The sequence below is a fragment of the Aquarana catesbeiana genome, linkage group LG02 (genome assembly GCF_042186555.1).
Source record: "Aquarana catesbeiana isolate 2022-GZ linkage group LG02, ASM4218655v1, whole genome shotgun sequence".
NCBI classification, from domain to species: domain Eukaryota; kingdom Metazoa; phylum Chordata; class Amphibia; order Anura; family Ranidae; genus Aquarana; species Aquarana catesbeiana.
The window spans coordinates 693,915,214-693,922,854 of NC_133325.1; the positions used below are offsets into that span (position 1 = coordinate 693,915,214).

A 7,641-nucleotide genomic window follows, 5' to 3' on the forward strand; every position below is an offset into this window, starting at 1 on the left:
CCCTCCGCCCGGCCCAGTCCAGCCCACCCAAGTGCAGTATCGATCGATCACTGACACTTACAAAACACTAAACGCATAACTGCAGCGTTCGCAGAGTCAGACCTGATCCCTGCGATCGCTAACAGTTTTTTTGGAAGCTTTTTATTGAACTGGCAAGCACCAGCGGCCTAGTATACCCCGGTCGTAGTCAAACCAGCGCTGCAGTAACACTTGGTGACGTGGCGAGTCCCATAAGTGCAGTTCAAGCTGGTGAGGTGGCAAGCACAAGTAGTGTCCCGCTGCCACCAAAAAGACAAACACAGGCCCGTCGTGCCCATAGTGCCCTTCCTGCTGCATTCGCCAATCCTAATTGGGAACCCACCGCTTCTGCAGCACCCGTACCTCCCCCATTCACATCCCCAACCAAATGCAGTCGGCTGCATGAGAGGCATTTTTATGTGCTCCCGAGTACCCCTACCCAACGAACCCCCCCAAAAAGATGTTGTGTCTGCAGCAAACGCGGATATAGGCGTGACACCCGCTATTATTGTCCCTCCTGTCCTGACAATCCTGGTCTTTGCATTGGTGAATGTTTTGAACGCTACCATACACTAGTTGAGTATTAGCGTAGGGTACAGCATTGCACAGACTAGGCACACTTTCACAGGGTCTCCCAAGATGCCATCGCATTTTGAGAGACCCGAACCTGGAACCGGTTACCGTTATAAAAGTTAGTTACAAAAAAAGTGTAAAAAAAAAAATATATATATATAAAATAAAAAAAAATAGTTGTCGTTTTATTGTTCTCTCTCTCTATTCTCTCTCTCTATTGTTCTGCTCTTTTTTTACTGTATTCTATTCTGCAGTGTTTTATTGTTATTGTTATTGTTATTATGTTTTATCATGTTTGTTTTTCAGGTATGTAATTATTTATACTTTACTGTTTACTGTGCTTTATTGTTAACCATTTTTTTGTCTTCAGGTACGCCATTCACAACTTTGAGTGGTTATACCAGAATGATGCCTGCAGGTTTAGGTATCATCTTGGTATCATTCTTTTCAGCCAGCGGTCGGCTTTCATGTAAAAGCAATCCTAGCGGCTAATTAGCCTCTAGACTGCCTTTACAAGCCGTGGGAGGGAATGCCCCCCCCCCCACCGTCTTCCGTGTTTTTCTCTGGCTCTCCTGTCTCAACAGGGAACCTGAGAATGCAGCCGGTGATTCAGCCAGCTGACCATAGAGCTGATCAGAGACAAGAGTGGCTCCAAACATCTCTATGGCCTAAGAAACCGGAAGCTACGAGCATTTTATGACTTAGATTTCGCCGGATGTAAATAGCGCCATTGGGAAATTGGGGAAGCATTTTATCACACCGATCTTGGTGTGGTCAGATGCTTTGAAGGCAGAGGAGAGATCTAGGGTCTAATAGACCCCAATTTTTTCAAAAAAGAGTACCTGTCACTACCTATTGCTATCATAGGGGATATTTACATTCCCCGAGATAACAATAAAAATGATTTAAAAAAAAAAAAAATGAAAGGAACAGTTTAAAAATAAGATAAAAAAGCAAAAAAATAATAAAGAAAAAAAAAAAAAAAAAAAAGCACCCCTGTCGCCCCCTGCTCTTGCGCTAAGGCGAACGCAAGCGGCGGTCTGTCGTCAAACGTAAACAGCAATTGCACCATGCATGTGAGGTATCGCCGCGAAGGTCAGATCGAGGGCAGTAATTTTTGCAGTAGACCTCCTCTGCAAATCTAAAGTGGTAACCTGTAAAGGCTTTTAAAGGCTTTTAAAAATGTATTTATTTTGTTGCCACTGCACGTTTGTGCGCAATTGTAAAGCATGTCATGTTTGGTATCCATGTACTCGGTCTAAGATCATCTTTTTTATTTCATCAAACATTTGGGCAATATAGTGTGTTTTAGTGCATTAAAATTTAAAAAAGTGTGTTTTTTCCTCAAAAAATGCGTTTGAAAAATCGCTGCGCAAATACTGTGTGAAAAAAAAAAATGAAACACCAACCATTTTAATCTGTAGGGCATTTGCTTTAAAAAAAATATATAATGTTTGGGGGTTCAAAGTAATTTTCTTGCAAAAAAAAAAAACTTTTTCATGTAAAAAATAAGTGTCAGAAAGGGCTTTGTCTTCAAGTGGTTAGAAGAGTGGGTGATGTGTGACATAAGCTTCTAAATGTTGTGCATAAAATGCCAGGACAGTTCAAAACCCCCCCCAAATGACCCCATTTTGGAAAGTAGACACCCCAAGCTATTTGCTGAGAGGCATGTCGAGTCCATGGAATATTTTATATTGCGACACAAGTTGCGGGAAAGAGACAAATTTTTTTTTTTTTTTTTTTTTTTTGCACAAAGTTGTCACTAAATGATATATTGCTCAAACATGCCATGGGAATATGTGAAATTACACCCCAAAATACATTCTGCTGCTTCTCCTGAGTACGGGGATACCACATGTGTGAGACTTTTTGGGAGCCTAGCCGTGTACGGGACCCCGAAAACCAAGCACCGCCTTCAGGCTTTCTAAGGGCGTGAATTTTTGATTTCACTCTTCACTGCCTATCACAGTTTCGGAGGCCATGGAATGCCCAGGTGGCACAAAACCCCCCCAAATGACCCCATTTTGGAAAGTAGACACCCCAAGCTATTTGCTGAGAGGTATAGTGAGTATTTTGCAGACCTCACTTTTTGTCACAAAGTTTTGAAATTTGAAAAAAGAAAAAAAAAAAAAGTTTTTTCTTGTCTTTCTTCATTTTCAAAAACAAATGAGAGCTGCAAAATACTCACCATGCCTCTCAGCAAATAGCTTGGGGTGTCTACTTTCCAAAATGGGGTCATTTGGGGGGGTTTTGTGCCACCTGGGCATTCCATGGCCTCCGAAACGGTGTTAGGCAGTGAAGAGTAAAATCAAAAATTCACGCCCTTAAAAACGCTGAAGGCGGTGATTGGTTTTCGGGGCCCCGTACGCGGCTAGGCTCCCAAAAAGTCTCACACATGTGGTATCCCTATACTCAGGAGAAGCAGCTAAATGTATTTTGGGGTGCAATTCCACATAGGCCCATGGCCTGTGTGAGCAATATATCATTTAGTGACAACTTTGTGCAAAAAAAAAAAAAAAGTGTCACTTTCCCGCAACTTGTGTCAAAATATAAAATATTCCATGGACTCAATATGCCTCTCAGCAAATAGCTTGGGGTGTCTACTTTCCAAAATGGGGTCATTTGGGGGGGGGTTGTGCCACCTGGGCATTCCATGGCCTCCGAAACTGTGATAGGCAGTGAAGAGTGAAATCAAAAAGTTACACCCTTAGAAATCCTGAAGGCGGTGATTGGTTTTCGGGGTCCCATACGCGGCTAGGCTCCCAAAAAGTCCCACACATGTGGTATCCCCGTACTCAGGAGAAGTAGCTGAATATATTTTGGGGTGCAATTCCACATAGGCCCATGGCCTGTGTGAGCAATATATCATTTAGTGACAACTTTTTGTAAATATTTTTTTTTTTTTGTCATTATTCAATCACTTGGGACAAAAAAAATAAATATTCAATGGGTTCAACATGCCTATCAGCAATTTCCTTGGGGTGTCTACTTTCCAAAATGGGGTCATTTGGGGGGGTTTTGTACTGCCCTGCCATTTTAGCACCTCAAGAAATGACATAGGCAGTCATAAACTAAAAGCTGTGTAAATTCCAGAAAATGTACCCTAGTTTGTAGACGCTATAACTTTTGCGCAAACCAATAAATATACGCTTATTGACATTTTTTTTACCAAAGACATGTGGCCGAATACATTTTGGCCTAAATGTATGACTAAAATTGAGTTTATTGGATTTTTTTTATAACAAAAAGTAGAAAATATCATTTTTTTTCAAAATTTTCGGTCTTTTTCCGTTTATAGCGCAAAAAATAAAAACTGCAGAGGTGATCAAATACCATCAAAAGAAAGCTCTATTTGTGGGAAGAAAAGGACGCAAATTTCGTTTGGGTACAGCATTGCATGACCGCGCAATTAGCAGTTAAAGCGACGCAGTGCCAAATTGGAAAAAGACCTCTGGTCCTTAGGCAGCATAATGGTCCGGGGCTCAAGTGGTTAAGTTAGTTTTGTCCCACATTGTCTCTCTCTCACTTGTCTAACATGGCGGACGGCCTGTGTTATACTTAAGTTAGTTTTGTCCCACATTGTCTCTCTCTCTCTTGCCTAACATGGCGGCCGGCCTGTGTTATAATTAAGTTAGTTTGTCCCACATTGTCTCTCTCTTGCCTAACATGGCGGCCGGCCTGTGTTACACTTAGTTTGTCCCACATTGTCTCTCTCTCTCTTGCCTAACATAATGTCCACTGTCCAGCATGGCGGCCGGCCTGTGTTTGTGTGTGTTACATAACTTAGTGTCCCACATTGTCTCTGTTGCCTAACATGTCCATCATGGCGGCAAATGACTGGTGCTGTTACATAAATCATCATTGTCTCTTGTCTAACATTTTCCTGCATGTGCCTTTCTGAGACCATCCTCTGCTTTTTGTATTGAAGAGATACCGACCGTTGTACCCGACAGATGGATGTCATCATCCCCGCTGGTTTACTTGGCCATACTAAGATGCTGGATGCAGCAGGAACAAATAACAAGCACCGGTGAGAGCAGCTTCATTATTCTAAAAAATAGTAGGTGTCATCATGTGTGAAAAAATCAGAAAAGAAAACATTTGGGCTTAAAAATTTTTCCCCATTTTCCTCAGTTTTTCCCCCTTAAAGTGGTTTTCCAGCCGAAATTATACTTTTTAAATAAAAATACCTCTATAATACACAAGCTTAATGTATTCTAGTAAAATTCGTTTGTAACCTAAGGTCTGTTTTGTTAGTTTATAGCAGTAGTTTATTATTTTATAAACGTACAGCAGGCCGTGGCCATCTTAAGTGTGGGAATCTGAAGCTAGACTGTATTTCTTCCTGCATCTTATCCTTGCAGATCTCGCACATGCTCAGTGCAGCACAAGCAGTGTAATAGGTTTCAGGTCAGGTTTCCATAGCAACGGCAGTGTCAGAGGAAGTTGCCGCTCCTTCCCAGAAGGCATTGCAAACAGGAAATGATGCAATGGGCCATGGCCAGGGAGGAGTAAGTGAAAAATGAATACAGCAGATATACAGTAGGTGCTGAGAAAAAAAAAAATATATCCAGTTCGTTTACAGTGCACAGTAGTGAGGGATGCTGAGGAGTTGTAAAAGTGGGTGTAACTCCACTTTAAGGTGGAGAGGCTTACTTATTTCTGGCTTTAAGTGCAATGCAAACAGGTGCCAGTGCCAGCGAAATGTCAGCTGTCTGGAAGTTTTTTTAAATTGTTGAAACAAACGCATTGCAGACTGCAAACTCTGCCAAAATATCCAGAGGAGGTTCAAAAGTTAGTTCTTATAATACCAGTAATCTCATAAAACACCTCAAAATGAAACACAAGACTGAGCATGGCGAATTTAAAGCTGTCACTAGCTCTTGCACTCAGCAGTTGACACTGCAGCAAACCCTTGCCAGACGTGAAAAATTTTCCATGGATAACCCAAGGGCTAAAAAAATTTCTGAAGTAGTTACCTAATTCATTGTTCTTGATGATCAACCACTATCAATAGTTGACAATGTGGGTTTTCGTCGACTTATGAATCTTTTGGAGCCAAAGTACGAAATTCCCAGCCGCCGTCATGTCACAGATGTCATGTTGCCACAATTACACAACACAGTGAAAAAACACATTACCAACATGCTACAGGAGGACATAAAGGCTATCAGTTTCACCACGGACATTTGGAGCAGTAGTGTGAGTCCCGTGTCTGTAATTAGCTTAAAGTGGTTGTAAACCCTTACAGACCACTTTGACCTACAGGTAAGCCTAGATTAAAGCTTACCTGTAGGTCCAAGAAATATCTCCTAAACCGTGTAAAAAGACAGGCACCGCTGTCTACGGTGCATGCGCCATAGACAGCGGCGCGCAGGCGCACTGAGCATGCAGCTGCTAACGGCGATATGCCGTTAGTGGCGGGTCCCGTGCACATGCGTGGGGGTGATGTCATTGCAACTCTGGCCAATCACAGCACCGGAGCCACGATACCCGGAAAGAAGATGGACGCTCCGAAGCAGAGGAGACAGCGGTGACATCGCAGGCTCCTGTGTCAGGTAAGTGACACATAATGGGCTACTATGCGATGCATAGCAGCCCATTATGCTTTACCTTTGCAGGGAAACAAAGAGGAAGTAAACCCATCAGGGTTTATTTCCTCTTTAACTGCACAGTGGATTGATGCCAGTTTCACTCTGCACCAAGTCATGCTGCACGCAAAGAAATTTCAAGGCTCTCACACAGGCCAAGCTATAAGAAGCATGCTAGAAGAAATGCTTGACACTTGGGCGATTCCCAAAAGTTCTGTCCATGTGGTAGTCCATGATAATAGCAGAAATATGATAAAAGGTCTACAAGATGCTGGTCTTCAGAGTCTTTCATGTGTGGCACATACACTGCAGCTGGCTGTCTCAGAGGGGCTTTTATCACAGCGCAGCATTACGGAGGCTGTGGGAGTTAGGCGCAAAATAGTTGGGCACTTTAAACATTCAAACCTGTCATATTCTAGGCTGCAAGATATTCAGATCCAGCTTGGTCAACCCATTAAAAGTCTTCAACAAGATGTTCAGACTCGCTGGAACAGCACTTTTTAAATGCTGCAGTCTCTGATAGAGCAAAAAGGGGCCATTGGAGTATATGTGTCAGAACATGAGCTGCCTGCAATGATCACTGCAAATCAGTGGAATCTCATGGAGAAGATGATCAACATCTTGGCTCCCTTTGAAAAGTTGACTTGGCATGTAAGTTGTTCAGATTCTTTTGCCTCGGATGTAATTCCTGCAGTGACTGTGCTACAGCAATTATTTTCTAGAGACGCGGATGAGGACCACGGTGTTAAAACGATGAAGAACACATTGCTTGGTGCTTTGCAGAAACAGTTCTCTGACATGGAGCAAAATCCACTTTACTGCATTGCTACCTTACTCGATCCAAGGTAATCAATTATTGCTGGCTGCTATTTTGCATTGTTTTTATTTGAATATTGATGATATGATTTTGTTTTTTGTTTTTTGGATGAAGGTGATATTTGACAGTTTTATTATCACTTGCTTGCATTAAAAAAAATTTTGTAATGCAAGTGATAACACTGTAAATCTCACCTACATAAAAAACACAAAACAAAAACGATAATGACAAACACACTTAGCTGCTCTGCCTCTGTGTAATGGTTTTGCACAGAGCAGGCCAGACAACTGTTTTTGCCGTGTCCCCCGCCATCACCTTTCCTTCTAGCAGTGCCCCCACAGCAAACTTCCACAGTTGTTGCTATGCTTGCATGACGTTGTCTAATGTCTTGTATTTTTCTTCTTCTAGGTATAAAGACCGGTTCTTCTCAAATGCAGATGCTGGCAGGCAGGCCAAAGAGATGTTTTTGCTGGAAATGCAACAAATATCTTCTGTACAGGTACTACAGGCACAGGCAGCCCACACCTAAGGTGCTTGAGAAATCAGCTACCAAAAGGCCTCGCACTGAGCAACAACCAGGTACCGTGTGACTGTGGACAGTGTTTTTCAAGAAATTGCTTATTCATCTACATCTGAGAACAG

The 7,641-nt window shown here is 42.3% G+C and overlaps 1 long non-coding RNA gene across 1 annotated transcript in view; it reads left to right on the plus strand.

Annotated features, from left to right (window-relative positions):
• The window catches only part of LOC141130071 (uncharacterized), a 61,630-nt gene extending 54,590 nt beyond the window's left edge, over positions 1–7,040 (plus strand). The window contains exons 2-3 of the long non-coding RNA XR_012241976.1: positions 4,520–4,621; positions 6,602–7,040. This is a non-coding gene — a long non-coding RNA (uncharacterized lncRNA). The remainder of the gene's footprint in view (positions 1–4,519; positions 4,622–6,601) is intronic.
• Positions 7,041–7,641: the final 601 nt, after the last annotated feature.